This window comes from Balaenoptera borealis (genome assembly GCF_965194805.1).
Source record: "Balaenoptera borealis genome assembly, chromosome: 6".
Classification (NCBI taxonomy): domain Eukaryota; kingdom Metazoa; phylum Chordata; class Mammalia; order Artiodactyla; family Balaenopteridae; genus Balaenoptera; species Balaenoptera borealis.
Genome location: NC_138863.1, coordinates 64,672,131 through 64,689,878, shown reverse-complemented (window position 1 = coordinate 64,689,878; position 17,748 = coordinate 64,672,131). Strand labels below are relative to the sequence as shown.

The 17,748-nt window shown below is 41.0% G+C and overlaps 1 protein-coding gene and 1 pseudogene across 6 annotated transcripts in view; both read left to right on the top strand.

Moving 5' to 3' along the window:
• The window catches only part of B3GALT1 (beta-1,3-galactosyltransferase 1), a 592,659-nt gene that overhangs the window by 482,997 nt on the left and 91,914 nt on the right, over nucleotides 1-17,748 (top strand). The gene's annotated exons all lie outside the window — the stretch shown is intronic.
• LOC309630985 (coiled-coil domain-containing protein 117 pseudogene) lies at nucleotides 6,916-15,872 on the top strand (annotated as a pseudogene). The gene has a single exon. The product of its transcript is annotated as a coiled-coil domain-containing protein 117 pseudogene (transcript).

Genomic DNA, 17,748 nt, shown 5'->3' with positions numbered 1-17,748 from the left:
AGCAGGCTCTGCCTATTGACAGTGATGACTCCTTTATTGTAATCAGTACAGTGGAAAAAATAAAACTTGGCACAATAGGGTGTAAAACCCCTTCCTTCTGCCATTTTAAATGTTAGTAGTTATGTGTGTAACCTTGTAGAAAGACTGCTTTGTGAAACAAAATGTCAGCATATCCAGTCATTTGATTTACATGAGAAATTTTGCTTTCTTTCTATCAGGTTCAGTTTAGCAAATGAAGTTAAGAAAAGAATTTTTTTTATCTTCTCTATTTGCAAGCCTTGGTGATGTAACCATTTATAAGCATGCCTATGTAATATTTAATGGGAGAAAATCAATGCTAATTCCCTCTCCAATCCAGTGAGGCTGAATTTGTCTAGCAGTAGGGAGTGACCAGAGTAAATGAACTGCAAACAGAACACCGATGAAGGAGTGGGATTGCTATTTCTGAATTCCTATTGGACTACAATAATTGTTAATAATGTATCTCAAGTTTGCCTCACTCTAGGATGCATTTTTTAAAGTAATTTCCTCTAGAAGTCTTTGAGTTGAGCTTTGCAGGTTTTCCCCCCACATATGCTAATATCTTTAGTCAGATGTCACTAATTTGAAATAGGTTTTGCCCCTTTGGGTGAAAATAACTTAGAATTCAACAAAGTAGGTATCTGGGTACCTGGGTTCTAGCCCGTCAGGTAGGAGTCTATTTAGGATCCAAACAGGGAGATGAAGTAATGGATGAGTATAAGGTGGAGTTCGGTAAACTTTTTCTATAAAGGGTCAGATAGTAATTATTTTTGGCTTTGTGAGCTATGCAGTCTCCGTCGCAACTACTCAAGTCTGCCAATGTAGCGTGAAAACAGACATAAACAACACATAAATGAATGAACAATGATCATGGTTGTGTTCAAATATAACTTTATTTAAAACAACAGGGAGCAGCATGGTTTTGGTCTGTGCACCATAGTTTGCTAATCCCTGCTATGAGATATCAGCCCTCTAGGATCGTATTTTGGCACATTACTAAAAAATAGCGATCACATAGTTTTCTTTACACGTTCATGTAGAGAAAGTGTTGGGGTTCCTTTAGACACTGATGAGTTACTTAGAATGTGTCCTAACACCAGCAAACCCTTGCTCTAGGCTTGCAAGACCCAAGGCAACAAGTGCTTGAGTAAAGGGCAGAAAAGGACCAGATGAGACCTGGGCCGAAGAAGCAGTTATTCCCACCCAGCATGTTTTCCTGGTTATTCATAATGTGGGGTGGAATGCATTGACGTGGGAGGAGAGGAGGGAGTCTGGTCACGCGAGAAGCTTGGACCAGGGACTATTCTTGCCAATATGATCATTCCAATTCAGAATCCATCCAAGGCCTTAAGGAAGTAGGAGTTATCAAGATAATGGGGCCTTAGCCTAGCAGACAATTCAGAGAAGAGAGTCAATCCCAGTAGGGAGAGTAGACTACTTGGTAGGCACCATGTTGGACTGGTAGAAGGTATCTGTGTTGGGGGAGCTGATAGAGGTGAAGACGTGGGAGGAAGCAAGGAGTGGTTGATGAGATGTTCAGAAAGTGGAAACTTGAGTTTTCAGCAGCCAACTTAGACACCCAAGTTTTTCTCGGACACCTAATTCCCGGAATATCACAAGATTTAATTAAGGCACCGCTGGAGTGTGTGACTGAGTTTCTGACCCACGGGATGGGTAGATGTCTGCAGATACTACAGCAAAGGCTGGGAAAGACCCAGGAACTAGGCAGCAGCTGACAGTATTAGGGTTGTATGTATCGTGCTCACATAGGACAAAAGCTGCGAGGGCCAGAACTGAACTCTTTCTTTATAAACTTTGATTTATACCTCTGTGGGAAAATCAGACACTATGCCTAACACTGCATTGTTTCATGACAGTCTGAGCTACTGAAAGTCATATTGTCTAACCCCTTTTTTGTGATGCATAAAGAACTTTTACATTGTAAAAAGACTTTTAAAGATGCAGTGAGAATTTAACTTGAATATGGAAGCATTTTCAAGATGAAAAGCGGAAACAAAGAACAGCATAATAGGTATTATGTTCAGTAGACATTTCAAGATGAGTAATTATTGTATTGTAGGCATTTTTTTAAATACAGAGAACAACGCTTTTAACCTTTATGTGTATATTTAAACACTCATAAAACATTTCTACTTTTTATGACAAAAATTTCAATGTACTAATGTACTTACAAATGAAAGTAAAGAAGAATGCCTGATGTTAATTGTATAAACGTAAAGTAAATATATAAAGCACATTGCTTTTATAGCCATGAGGAGACCCGTGTATACCATTTGGGTAGGTTTATTCTAAATTTCCCATAAAGCAATATTCTATTTGTTCTTTAATAAAGTGCGGGCTTTGCCATCAGTGGAAAATAATAACCACAGTTTAATTTCGCAATTAGTGGCTTCTCTCTAGATAAGATTTGCCTGAGAGGAAAAGTGCACTCCAGTTCTGAGAAATTAACATCTCCGAGGTGAACAAAGCTCTAAAAAGAAAATCAAACAAACCTCATCTCAGAACCTCACAAGAGTTGGAAACAACAGGCCTGATACCTCAGTCCCACAGCTCTTTGCCAACCACGTTTGGGGAATTGCTGTGACTAACAGAAGTAGAGAAGCTGAATTTGAGGTAAACAGAAGTGAGATGCTTCCTAAGTGAGCCAGGAGAGATGAGATAGCTAAATGCAAGCAGCACCGACTATACTCTGCACCGCTGATTCCCGGGATAAATCTACATATGAAAAGTGGGGGCTGGATTGGAGCCATGTTAGAAAATCTACCTACCGGTGGCTCCAAGGCTGATTCTGGAAAAGAACCTTATGCCAGGCAGCCCACCGGCATCAGTGGAGGTCCTACTGCATGCAGAGCATTAGGTAGAGGGGCCATTTCATGGAACCTGAGAACCCAAATGCAACTAGATACTTGAGTTTGAAACTTAGGAATGTGAGTAACACTATTTTTTAAAATTTAATTTAATATTATTTTATTTTATTTTATCTTGAAGTTGATTCATTTATTGAGTACCCACGATATGGCCAGCTCTTTATGAAATTTACATTCTCATAAAAAAGACAGAGTAGCACTCATTTTAAGTAAGGAAAAACAAAATAGGAAAACTACAGTGATAGCAAAGGCCACTCACACTTGTCCAGGCTTGAGGGATACCCAGAGCCATGTCCCTCTGCAGAAACATCTGATGATCCCCAAGTCCTTCACTGTGCTCCAGCTGTTGGTCTAAAGCCATGTGAGGCTAAGAGAGTCACTGCCAGCAGGGGAAACCCAACCACACAATCTGCTGTCCGTAAGCCACTCACGTAAACCTCCCATTTTCCATGCAGAGAGTTGAGTTCAGACACCAAAAATGGTCTCGTGAAGCTTTTTTCATTTCCAGGAGCGCCTGTGTCTCTCCAGAGCCAGCTCTCCTGAGGAGGTTCTGAAATGTAGTCTGTTCCCACGGTCTCCCTCTGCCCTTCCCAGGAAAATGTGGGAAAGTTCCTTACTCACCAAGTGGTTTGCCTTGATGCCAAACAACTCACTTGGTAATTGGTTCAATTGTGATAAATTAGCTTAGCAATGATTTTGGAAGAGTTGTAGCTCCATATTGCAGACCTTCTTCACTCAAACTGCTTCCCACAGACCAACCGGGGGCTCTTAGAGAAGATGAACTCTTCTGGTTGCTAATCTGAGGGGGAAATCTAGCAGATCGCGTTTACTTAGCCTCTCCGTTCAATTTGCCTGTGATAAACTGGGCTCTGCTAGATTTGTGCCTGTTTTATACAATAGGGATAATGGAAATAAAATGAATACTTCAGAACAGAGGCAATAAAGTATTATTATGGCTAATGAAGGAATGATTTGTTTTGAATGTCAATTGCTTAGAGGCAAGGATTTTGTAAAAATCAAATAATAAATGGTCACCATATCAGCAATATAAATATTCCCTTATTGATCTTACATGGAAATCAGATTTCAGAGAGAAAAATGCCCAACACACTTCAGAACAGATTCTAGAGCAAGTATCTGTGATGAATTATCAAGTTCCTAACTTGCTTGCATTACGTTTTTAGAAGCACCCTGATATTTTGATTTATAACTGTTCTTACATTACTTAGATTTCTAGATTCTATAGGTTACTAAAATTGAAGTGAAAGTTTCATGAGTCAAAACAATCAGAATAAGGCATTATATAATGCAGTAGTTCTCTTAAGCTTGCACTAGACATACCTGGAGAGTTTATTTAAAAGACAGATTCCCAGGACATATCCTCCAGAGACTTTGAGTCAGAAGATCAAGTAGGACCTAGGAATCAGCATTCACACCAGCGCGTTTCTCTGCTTGTGGCCCTTGATCGTATTTTGAGAAAAACTGCAATAGAGTACATCCTGCTTTTGAATCAGGTTTCACAGGACACCCATAAGAAAGAGGACAGAAAGTTAAGAGGCTTAAGATAGCTGAAATCGAGCTGAGATCAAGCCTCTGGTTCAGAGTAGAGTGCCAAAAGGGAGGAAAAAGATTAAAAGGAATTCTTATAGACGGGCCACTCACCTTGCTCCCCTTTTCCTGATCCACACCAAGTCTGCATCTTACAAGAGAACCCAGAATTAATCCCCGCACAGTGCCTAATGCACCCACTGAGTTCAGTAAGCCCTGCCTCTCTGGAATAAAGGCGGGTTTTAGGAAGGAACATTACAGTTACAAAGACTAGGGCTACTCAATACAAAAAGAAAAAAAAGGTAAAAATGTCAATGCTGGAAAAGTACTGCCGGCCCTACTAATTATTTTAAAACATCTGGATAGCATAGTTAGTCTACAGTTCATCCAGATGTTTCAGCTTTGTGTACAGAGCCATGCTATTCATTCCAGCCGTCTGTTTTGACATGCATTTCCATGCGTGAACAGTCAGTGTCTGATGAGTATATTGTGGGGTGGAGGGGGAAGAGACAGCCTGAGGCCACGCACACACAGTCCCCAGTTTCAAACAGTTCTGTGCCAAAGATTGGTTTGTTAGATGTTCAGTATTCAGAGCGTGGTTTCCTCTGGAAACCATGTTTCACACAGTGGTTAACTACTCAAGCCAGTCCACGGAAGCCTCTTTAATCCATAACATAGCTAAAGTAGGGAATGGATAAAATTACCCAGTTGAGTTGTAGAAGTTGGATGTCCCCATGAAGCCCTCTGGAAGAGGAGTGGGAGAGGAAGAATTTTTTCTCTTTCCTGGAGTCAAGGATGAGCCTGGGCTGCAAGACGTACTGCCTCCCTCCCCAACACTCAGGCAAAACTCACATTCTTAAATGCAGTTTGTCTGAAATAAATGGGATAAAAAGAAATTTGGACAAATTTGATTGACCGATAGCCCCCTCACTTTCGAGGAGATATTTGTCTTTTAAAAGAGGCTGTGTATTTTTTATTGAATTTCTAATTGTTGAAATGGCAGGCAGTGTAGCATATTAGCTTGCATGAAAATAAAAGAGAAATACTCAGATTCTTTTGGAGAAAGGGAGATTATAGGCAGATTGTACTTGCCTAGGAATCCTTTTCTAGTCTGTTCCCCAGGATGCTGATTTATTTATGCCAACATTTTCTATTTCTTGGCTTCCAAATATTCATATGTTCCAAATGCTATACAGTGTGTTTTGAAATAGCCAATATGGAGGCAATTAGGCCACCCCACTGTGTGTGTGTGGTGGGCAGGGTTTGGGTAGAGGCAAAAGGGACAAGCATTTGAATCTATGGATCATTTCTGAGGTGAGTTCTGCCACCACTAAAAAATATATTGGTCTATGTAGACAAATACCTGTGTTGATTGTATATAAATATACTGAGTGTTGATGGTGATTCATGTTAATTAACACAGACCAACACTTCTTAGTGATATGCTACGATCAATACTGTTCTATTATGATATTCATCTCTAATTAATTTTGGCTCAGCAGGCTAAAGCTGCAGACTCTGGCTACTCAGGGGATGGCGTTTGAAATATGCATTGCTTTACTTGTGGACTAAACTAGTGAATAGCTAATCTTGGGCAGCGGAAGAAATTATTTCATATCACTGCTCTCTGCTGATGTGTTTCCACCAGAGAACCTCTGCAAAGATGGAAAGAAAAAAAAAATCACTACAAAAGAATTCCAGAGGTGGGAAGAGAAAGAAACCATGTAGATATCCAAGAAAATCTTGGTGCTTGAGTAGAAATCAGCCGGAAGGACTGACCAATTTACTGGCATTATTGCAGAAGCTGGACACTTATTGTTTTCACTCCATTCTCTTTGTAAGAGAGTATAATCCTTCCTTCAGATGTTTGGGAAGCAGTGTATTGGGGCAATAAATAGAGGGACTTCTCAAGTCCAAAAGAGTGGGTTCAAATCCCATGTCTTCACCACTAACCGGCCATGTTGTTTGGGTCAAGTTACTTATTTTCTTAAGTATCCCTCTCCTCATCTGCAGTGTCAGACTAATAATATTGTTGTTCACTACCTCAGAGGAAGTGGTAAAGAAGAAGACCTGGCTTCAAGGGGCCTGACACTCCATAAGCATTCACAAAATGTGAGCCGTTATCAGGTTGAGGGACATATTTGCGTTCGTGGCCGTTCAGTTCAGTGTAATAATGGGCTGTGTGTAATAGCATCCTAGTGTACCCATCCAGACAACATAGGCCAACTCTGCAACCCCCATGACCTCAGGAGACTAGAGCAGCAAGATCCACTATTTCTCAGAGCTGCCCTTCAGCGACCTCAAATTTCTGATTATATAGGTAGCTAGGTCACAGGCTAGAAAAGAATGACCAGTTAAGTTTCGGGAAGTATGTGGCCTTCTCCATCGTAATCTTAGGACTGGACTGATCGCAATCTGAAAAAAAAGAGAGGGGTCCCCTTGCTTACCCAGGCCTTGAACATACAAAGGTCAGCCTGTGGTTGACTTGATTTGATTCCCTATTCACTTTGTAACTGTGGGGCAGGTCCAGCACCGGGATATCCAGGGTGCACGTTATAAAGCCAGCTTGTAATTCAGGCTGTGATTTCAGTCCCGTCAGATGAAGGGGAGGAGCAAATGCCCCAGCTCAGGCTTGAAGAAGTCATGGCAGGTTCCCTCTTCATGATGCAGTGCCGTAACTCATCTGCTATTTGTCCCTCACCCTAATGAACACCAAACTCACTCAGAATATACTAAGAGAGAGTTTTTATTAAAGATAATATTAATAAAAAGGTTAGGCTCTCTTTCAGCACTGCAGGCAATTACTAAAGTATATAAATTCAAATAGGAACAGAATTATAATGGGTTTTTGCTTTCTTCGTCTTCCCAGTTGCCACCCTTTCCCTTCCTCTTCTTTCCCTCCGTTCCCAGCTCTGTCAAATAGGCCTGTAATGAGAGCGATGTCCCAGGAGCCCCTTTTAGAGAGCCCTTTGATGTATAGTCCAGTCCATCCAAGCATATCTAGTCTTGGATTATAATCACCTGTGAACATCTCTATCTGCCTCATTAGATCATAGCTCCTTAAAGATTGGGATCGTGGGTTTTCATCATTTTTTTTTAGCCTGGGCCCCACCCCTCCCTGCCCCAGCAGCTGGTTCTGAGACATTCTGAGATGATCTCAGTGATAGGGATACAAAGGAAGGAAAGGAAGCTGGGGAGGTGGGCCCAGCAGCCTGCAGCCTAGTGCGCCCTGGAGAGCAGGCTCATTGTGGGGGACACACCAGCAGCTCTGGTGAGCCAAGCCGTGACTCCAGTCCCCTGGTTGCCTTTGCTGCCTCTGTTCCAACACTGCTCTGCCCTCTCCCCAGACTCCAGCTCCATCAGGACTTCTGTCATCTCCTGACCTCTGTATAGTGGATTTCTTTCTGTGTGTCTCTTGGTATTAGTGCCTTCTTTGTGTGTCTCACATCTAACCTCTTCGGGAGAGGATTGGATTCGTTTCATTATTACACAGCTCTCACAGCAACTTATCTCAGACGCCACAGGCCGGTCTAAAGATGCCCCGGCCCAGATCTCTGACCCAGGCAGCTGCGGTCCAGGAGAACTGTGTTACCTGAGACAAACATGTTCACCTGGGCCCAGTGCACTTATGGGTACTCTGTACAGAGAGAAGCGTTAGGCGTGGTGGGTTCTCAGCCTTGCAGCACCTTTCCTCCAGAAAAGAAGCCCTCCAAAACTGTTTCCTGAATGGCCGACTGGCTCTGGGGGCTGGGCCTTTGCTTTAGGCAGAGCAAATAATAGCTTTTTTGAAAAGATGAGCGCAAGCCTGAATATAATTGCTAAATTCCAACATTGTGCAAGACACAAAGGAGAGAACGATTGACTAAAATGTTGTCCCTATTCTCAAGGCGCCAGCAGACTAGTAGCAAAAGACAGATATGTAAGCCACTAAGAGCAGCAGCAGATGACCACGGCTAAGAGTATGGGCTTTGGATATCAGTTCAAATCATAGGTCGTCTATTTACTAGCTGAGTGACCTTAACTTCCCTGGGTTTCAGTTTCCTCAGTTTCCTTATTTATAAAGTACAGCCTTGTACTGGGAGTATACAGGGAGGGAAGAACTCCCAGCACACAGCCTAGTGCTTTGTGTAAAACTGGAATATGAGGATGGTATTACTTGCTTGCCTGAGGTTATAATACATAAATTTGTACGTAAATCACTTAGCTTGGCACACAGGGCAATCTTACTGAAAGATAGCCATCTATTTTTCTAATGCAATGTGAAATGTGAAAATGGAAGTATCCATAAAGTATCACGGAAAGGAAAAAAGGAGAAAATGGAGGTCAAAGAAGCCCCTGCTGAGAGCTGGTTGTTTGGAGCAAGCCAGTAATTGGCAGGGTCAAGGCTGCGCCCCAGGAACACAGTGGTGGTTTTTTTCCACTGTGCTATCCTGAGCTGCTGGCTTTTCTCTCCAACCTGACAGAAAGCAAGAAGCAACCACGTGGGGGGAAACTGAGGCATGCCAGCATACTCAGGACAATGGCAGCCCCGTCTGTAATAAGCTACTCTGTTATCCTGCAAAATGCATATCCTGTTATAATGGGAGAGCTCAAAATGTCTAGAGATTTGCATTGATTTTCTGTCCATCTAGGGCTATTAGGGTGTTATTACAGCTGAGGCACCATTTTGAGGGTTTGTTTACTTAAGTTGAACCGCTCCTGGGAAAGCACAGTATGAAAAATACGTGACTGTGCTCTTGGATTTATTTAGCTCAACTTTTTCTCTCATCACTGGAGTCTGAACCCAAGTACTAGTTTGAAAGTCTAGTTAATAGCCAAGAAGGTCATTAGAGAAGGACTTGAGAGTTCATTGAAGGATACAGCCATACTTAGTTTATGTCACATGGAAAATTAAACACAAAAGTAATAGCCACAAAGATTTGTTTTTGCTATGTGTGATAGCCTTAGACCAGAGTGGGGAGACTTATACTTGTTTAAGCTTCTGATGAAAGTAAAAGATCCCCTTTCATAATAGGCGAAGATAACTATTTTTGGACTAGAGGTCACAATTTATAATATTAACATGCCTGGCATTATGATGACAGTGGCACTTTTGTGAGTCACTGAGAGGATATGGACCCTGGGTATAGGAACGAGAATTGTGATGAATGCAGGAAGCTGGCTATCACAGCAGCACTTGTCCTCTGCAGTCATCAGGCCAACCTGCTACCTGCAACATGATGAACAACGAGGTAATCAGGACGTTGCTGTGCATTAACAGGACAAGAAGCTCCTGCTAAAAATCAGGCCCACACCACCACAGTCACCCTTTTTTTCTGAGATTAAAATGAAATTCTGAATTTTTTTTTGAGTTCTTGTCATCTTCCTTTTCAGACATTTGGAAATTATCTTCTACTAGCAGATTAATTTTACCTTATAAATGTATTCAGCCTATTATAAGTAAGCCGATCTAAAGAATAGCAGTTGACACTTGTGCCTTTGGCTTCTCCAGTAGTTTCTTAAGCTACCTAATAAGTATAACTCTTATTTCTTATCATCTGTAAATTGGGATGCTTAATAAATTCCATATGATGATCATTGAACATTCTACAAAAGGAAAAAAAAAAAGGGGACAAAGATGTCACCGTTGTCTTTGGCATGCATGATACAGTGTCTTTAACTGTATAAATGCTGTCTAAAGAGTTCATTCCATGCACTGGAGACAGGACTTAGGGTGCACATATTTGAACCTGGAGTGCAGCAGGGTGCTTTATAATTCAATATTATGTGTGCCTATCTGACCTTGAGTTCCCTGAGAACAGCCTCGGGTTGGTGGTGCATTCCTCAGCGACATTGTTCCCAGGCTCTAGATAACTTTTCCAAATGAAAAAGTAATAGAAAATAACGTAAAATAGTAAAACAGGGGTCATCTAGTGATCGTTTAGCCTGTTTTCAGCACCCTCTCTGTAATAAAAAAAAAAAAGTTCCAGTTAAAAGTTCAGTAGCAGTTTTCTCTTCTGCAGCAAAAGATAGATTTTTCAAACGGTGGTTCTGGATTGATACAAAGCACCATTTCCCTCAAAACATTGTTGCTACTGTCATTATCAGGTCCTCCTGCCTTGCGGAAGCAGCACATGTAAATTTAAAAAGGAGCACATTTATCAAACTTAGAAATACAGTGACAGGTTGAAGGTGTGTTGCTAGGAAGAATGCATTTCAGGGGGGCCGCGGGCGCAGCCTCCTCGTCTCCCCGGCCGCCACGGCGGCGCCCTGCTGGCTCTTCAGCGGCCTCCCCGCTGGGCGGCGGCTCGGACTTCCCGCAGCCGCCGCCGGCTTTCCTAGGCCGGGCCTTCCCGCTGGGGCCGGACGCGCCGGGCTGGCCCCGCAGTCGGGGCCCCAGGCAGCCCGGGCGGCAGCGCGGCGCGCCGATGTGTTTCAGTTCACCGTAGAAAGAAACACAAGCGAGAGGAGGAGGAGGATTGTCCAGGAAGAAGGAAAAGGCTAACTGAAGCAGAGCTCTGTGCTGGTCCTAATGACTGGATTCTTTGTGCACATCAGGATATAGAGGGTCGTGGAGTAAATCCGTGCACTAGTGGCCTTTCTGCACCTGGCATGTTAGTTATTATTTGTGAAGAGATGAATCAGAGCCCAGGAGAACCACAGTGTGAAGGTGCCCGAAGGAGGCTTCAGGAAATTGAGGACAGAATAACTGATGAAGATGAAGTTGAAACTGACAGAAATATTAACCGTCTTCCCAGCCTTGTCCTTCCTGATACCGTGAAAACAGGTTTGAAGAGGGAATTTGATGAAGTCTTTACAAAGAAAACGATTGAGTCCGTGAGCCGTCCTTCAGGGAGCTTGTGCTCTGGAAGCCTCTCCCTGAACTCCTTTCTGAGAAGCCAAAGCCGTCATCTAATGCTAAGAACTACACAGGACAGAGCCAAGCTAAGCCTGCAGCTGCTGGCACTGCCTTCCCTCAAAGAACTGAACTGTTCTTAGAACCTCGCAGACAGGGTTGCCTGTTTACAATAGTTTGGAGACAGCTGCTTGCACAGAAGAAGAGATGGAACTCTAGAAGCCAGTTTCTATGCTAAAGTTGTCAAATTTAGAAGGCTTATGTGTTCAGTCCTGAGCCTGCTTGTACAGTATAGGGACTTGAAAGTTTTGAAATGGGTGTAATATCTCCACCTGCGTTTTGGGGTGGGACTCTCATTTTGGGTAGCCGTTTCTTGAATTCAATTTTTTGCCAAGGAAACTTGTCTCAAGGGAAAAGCAGTTTTCTAGGGGGCTTATGAAAGGAATAAGGAGTACATTCTGCAAAGTCAAGTACAGAAGCTATATGTGTAAGCATGACTTTTAAGTCATCTGTCACATTGTCTAAATCATTCAGATACTTGAGTTGAAAAAGATGCATTAAGAAAGTAGGATGCTCTCCTACTACGGGTACCCTGGCAGTCGAGCCACACCTTCATCTGTAGATGTGAGCTCTGTTTACAGTGGTGACTATACATCATTGGGGAGAAGGAGGAAGAAGGCAGTAGCTTAAGCCTATGCTGGGGAATTTAACAGAGGCTCTGAAACCTGTATATCAGCTGTCAATTCAGTGTAGCTATATTGATTAAATAGCCAGTAGCACTGTGGCTCCCCTCTTTGCCTCTGAAAATGCAACAAAAAATACAAAGAAAAGGTTTTTCCTTCGAGGCTTTTTTGCCTTGTCCTTCTGTTGCTCCTTGGTTTCCCTTCCATAATCGATAAGCCCAGCTATTCAGTAATGTTTACAGCTTAATTAACTTTGAGTGATAGTTTAAAAGATTGTGAGGTAAACCATGTGCGAATGGGCTCTGGGAGAAGCATCCCTCAGGTAATCCTGGGGCAGTGCTGTATCAGCTAAGCCCAGCATATAAGTTCTGTAGTTAAAAAAAAAGTTGTGCCTGTATAAGCAAGTTGAGTTGTTTAATGTTAATTTAGAAAACAGTGACTGAATAATTAGCTGAGCACATATGGCCAAGTGACACTGAGATTTACTGAGATAGCCAACTTGCCTGTTGTTTCAACTATTGTGCAGTAAGCCTGAAAGTTAGTAGAGAATACCTTCCTGCTAGCAGGAAATCTTCATCTTGAGGACCTCACCCAGGCTCAAGGTGTCCTCTGAGGGTAACCAGGATTGAAGTTCTTTATTTCTCAGGAAGAGCTCTTCTGCGTGGCAAGAACTCGGTAGTACAAAGTAAAATGACAGTTCCTTTAGTGCTACAGAATATCCACTATAACTTATTAAATGAGTGTAATATTAGCCCTTTTATCAGACAACGGGAGACCACCCCAGTTCCTTCTGTTTTGCTTTCTGGGTTTCTTTTGCCTTTGTAGGAATCAGACTCCTTGTGTAGAAAACATGGTTTGTGCCAAGCAGAGGTGACTTTAGGCGGCAGCTCCCAGGCAATTTTGAAACCCATGCCGAAGTCCCTCCCCTTGTTACAGATGGCATAGAAGTCACAAGTCTGTTAACTGGACTCTTTCTTCTCCTGCCTGTTGTTCCTGCTTTCTCTATTTCTGTCTGGATAGTCAGGAAAAGATTTGGTGTTTAATATTTAAACAAAATAATGTCTGCACAGTAAAATTATTCAAACTTCAAACCAGTATTGAAACCAGTTGGAAACCAGCTAATAGTTTCTTAATCTCAGACTTAGAGATGAATGTAAACTGTATTCTGTTGAAATGTGCAAGTGTTTGATTCATGCCGTTTAAAAAACTCCTGCCCCTAGGTCCTTGTTAATGGGACCAACTTGTAAAGTTTGTAGCCTTAAAGAAATCTCCACTCTAAAATGTTTATTCTGCTACAGCTCAAAAGCATGAAGTAACTGCCTGGAATTTGGAGTTAGTCCCAGTGTTCAGGTGAAGGAGAGGTGACAGCTCTCCAAAGAGGGACCCAAACACACTAACACTGTCTTCTGTAGAGATTGTTGGGCAGGCCTGGGATCCAGGTCAGTGAACAGGAGGAAGGAAGAGCTCTGAAACAAGGCTCTGAAACCACGGGTATATGTAGGAGAGAACTAACAAGATTCTGTTAATTAAGAGCTAAGCAGAACTTGTTTCACGAGTCCTTTTATCTGACATGATCCTTACTTCTGCAGGAAACATGGATGCTCAATGCTCCTTTTTAAACTTTATCTTGCATATGTTTGTACAAAAATTGTCTTCTTCATCCTTGTGGTGCTTATTCACCTGAGATGTCTCCCCAGTCCCCATGCCTCTGCTTTGTTTTTCTTTTGTAGAGGAAGGCTTTTGCTTTTGCCGTAAGGTTTCCCTAGGGAATTAACAGGTCTTGTCATTTTGTGCAGCTTTTGCCTCATGGATCAAACAGTGGCTTACTATGCTAACATGTGAAAAGAAAAAATTATCTAAAGTAGGTGAGCTTTAATGAACAAATGTGTATTTTCTCTGAGTTTGATGAAGGTGTGTGTGGTTTTCTTTTGTTTTTTAAATTATTATGAAGAAAGTTTAAGTCCAGTTCTCACAGATATTAATCAAGTAAAAATTGCTACTCATTCTTGAAAAGGTGCAAATGTAAAATTTTAAAAATAAGTGGAGCGGAAGCTAGAACCATGAGAAAAATGTTTACCAGCAGGTTCATTAATTATTTTGGATCTGGAACTTGGTTTTCTTTTTCTTTTAGTAGTAATAAGAATGGTGGAGTACTAGGAAAGTTACGGAAGATGCTGTTTTACTTTAAAATGAGAATCTGGTGTTTCTGTATTTTATTGTTTTCAATAAAATTTCTTAAGTGTTTTGGGGAAAAAAAGAATGCATTTCAAGTCAGTGGATTCACAACATTTACCTTTTCTCTGTGTATGTATTTATTTAATTTTACCCATTCTTATGGTGTTGTTTTGTGATACTATAAATCAAGGTGTTTTTTCCATCGTCCACCAGATGTTTAAGGGGAAGTAGAAGCAACAGAAAGGAGAGGTGTTTGAAAGAGATCTTGTATGGTTACCCAAGGCAGTGAACCAATACTTCATAGATTTGTAACGAGCCAAGGCAAGCGAAACCCCTGCTATTTCACAAGCATCCTTCTGGTTCCTTTTTCAGAGGTTCAAGTCTTTTCAAAGCAGTGAAGATCAACATCTGGAAATAAAGATAAGAAATTGATTCACCCACCTTCACAGGTTCAAAAGTCTCTGACTCCTATACATGCATTCAACCAAGACATTTAATCTACAGGTATTTAAGAATGGGGTCAGATCTCACGGTCCCTCATGTCTGTTAAATATCCAAGTTCTAAACAGGCTGCCTCTTGCCCGTTGATGCCTCCCCACCCCAATGTCTAGCACATACTAGGTACACAATACATGTTAGTTGAATCAACTTAGAATTTTGAGGGAGTGAGGAAGTCCAGATTTGAAAGGAAAATTATCAGTGTTTGTTGTTTGTAGATTTTCTGATGATGGCTATTCTAACTGGTGTGAGGCGATACCTCATTGTAGTTTTGATTTGCATTTCTCTAATTACTGATGTTGAGCAGCTGTACATGTGCTTCTTGGCCATCTGTATGTCATCTTTGGAGAAATCTCTATTTAGGTCTTCTGCCCATTTCCTTTTTTTTTTTTAATTTATTATTTATACAGCAGGTTCTTATTAATTAGCTATCTATTTTATACATATTAGTGTAATCCCAATCTCCCAATTCATCTCACTACCACCCCCCACTTCCAAATTTGGTGCCCATACATTTGTTCTCTACATCTGGGTCTCTCTTGGTTCATATGTACCATTTTTCTAGATTCCACATATATGCGTTAATATACAATATTTGTTTTTCTCTTTCTGACTTACTTCACTCTGTATGACAGTCTCTAGGTCCATCCATGTCTCTACAAATGACCCAGTTTCATTCCTTTTTATGGCTGAGTAATATTCCATTGTATATATGTACCACATCTTCTTTATCCATTTGTCGGTGGGCATTTAGGTTGCTTCCATGACCTCGCTATTGTAAATAGTGCTGCAATGAACATTGGGGTGCATGTGTCTTTTTGAATTATGGTTTTCTCAGGGTATATGCCCAGTAGTGGGATTGCTGGGTCATATGGTAATTCTATTTTTAGTTTTTTACGGAACCTCCATATTGTTCTCCATAGTGGCTGTATCAATTTACATTCCGACCAACAGTGCAAGAGGGTTCCCTTTTCTCCACACCCTCTCCAGCATTTGTTGTTTGTAGATTTTCTGATGATGCCCATTCTAACTGGTGTGAGGTGATACCTCATTGTAGTTTTGATTTGCATTTCTCTAATAATTAGTGATGTTGAGCAGCTTTTCATGTGCTTCGTGGCCGTCTGTATGTCTTCTTTGGAGAAATGTCTATTTAGGTCTTCTGCCCATTTTTGGATTGGGTTGTTTGTTTCTTTAATATTAAGCTGAATGAGCTATTTATATATTTTGGAGATTAATCCTTTGTCCGTTGGTTCATTTGCAAATATTTTCTGCCATTCTGAGGGTTGTCGTTTCGTCTTGTTTATGGTTTCCTTTGCTGTGCAAAAGCTTTGAAGTTTCATTAGGTCCCATTTGTTTATTTTTGTGTTTATTTCCATTACTCTAGGAGGGGGATCAAAAAAGATCTTGCTGTGATTTATGTCAAAGAGTGTTCTTCCTATGTTTTCCTCTAAGAGTTTTATAGTGTCCAGGGTTACATTTAGGTCTCTAATCCATTTTGAGTTTATTTTTGTGTATGGTGTTAGGGAGTATTCTAATTTCATTCTTTTACATGTAGCTGTCCAGTTTTCCCAGCACCACTTATTGAAGAGACTGTCTTTTCTCCATTGTATATCTTTGCCTCCTTTGTCATAGATTAGTTGACCATAGGTGCGTGGGTTTATCTCTGGGCTTTCTATCTTGTTCCATTGACCTATGTTTCTGTTTTTGTGCCAGTACCATATTGTCTTAATTACTGTAGCTTTGTAGTATAGTCTGAAGTCAGGGAGTCTGATTCCTCCAGCTCCGTTTTTATCCCTCAAGACTGCTTTGGCTATTCGGGGTCTTTTGTGTCTCCATTCAAATTTTAAGATGATTTGTTCTAGTTCCGAAAACAATGCCATTGGTAATTTGATAGGGATTGCATTGAATCTGTAGATTGCTTTGGGTAGTATAGTCATTTTCAAAATATTGATTCTTCCAATCAAAGAACATAGTATATCTCTCCATCTGTTGGTATCATCTTTAATTTCTTTCATCAGTGTCCTATAGTTTTCTACATACAGGTCTTTTGTCTCCCTAGGTAGGTTTATTCCTAGGTATTTTATTCTTTTTGTTGCAATGGTAAATGGGAGTGTTTCCTTAATTTCTTTCAGATTTTTCATCATTGGTGTATAGGAATGCAAGAGATTTCTGTGCATTAATTTTGTATCCTGCAACTTTACCAAATTCATTGATTAGCTCTAGTAGTTTTCTGGTGGCAGCTTTAGGATTCTCTATGTATAGTATCATGGCATCTGCAAACAGTGACAGTTTTACTTCTTCTTTTCCAATTTGTATTCCTTTTATTTCCTTTTCTTCTCTGATTGCCGTGGCTAGGACTTCCAAAACTATGTTGAATAATAGTGGTGAGAGTGGACATCCTTGTCTCGTTCCTGATCTTAGAGGAAATGCTTTCAGTTTTTCACCGCTGAGAAGGATGTTTGCTGTGGGCTTGTCATATATGGCGTTTATTATGTTGAGGTAGGTTCCCTCTATGCCCACTTTCTGGAGAGTTTTTATCATAAATGGGTGTTGAATTTTGTCAAAAGCTTTTTCTGCATCTATTGAGATGATCATATGGTTTTTATTCTTCAGTTTGTTAATATGGTGTATCACATTGATTGATTTGCATATACTGAAGAATCCTTGCATCCCTGGGATAAATCCCACTTGATCGTGGTGTATGATCCTTTTAACGTGTTGTTGGATTCTGTTTGCTAGTATTTTGTTGAGGATTTTTGCATCTATATTCATTAGTGATATTGGTCTGGAATTTTCTTTTTTTGTAGTATCTTTGTCTGGTTTTGGTATCAGGGTGATGGTGGCCTCATAGAATGAGTTTGGGAGTGTTCCTTCCTCTGCAATTTTTTGGAAGAGTTTGAGAAGGATGGGTGTTAGCTCTTCTGTAAATGTTTGATAGAATTCACCTGTGAAGCCATCTGGTCCTGGACTTTTGTTTGTTGGAAGATTTTTAATCACAGTTTCAATTTCATTACTTGTGATTGGTCTGTTCATATTTTCTGTTTCTTCCTGGTTCAGTCTTGGAAGGTTATACCTTTCTAAGAATCTGTCCATTTCTTCC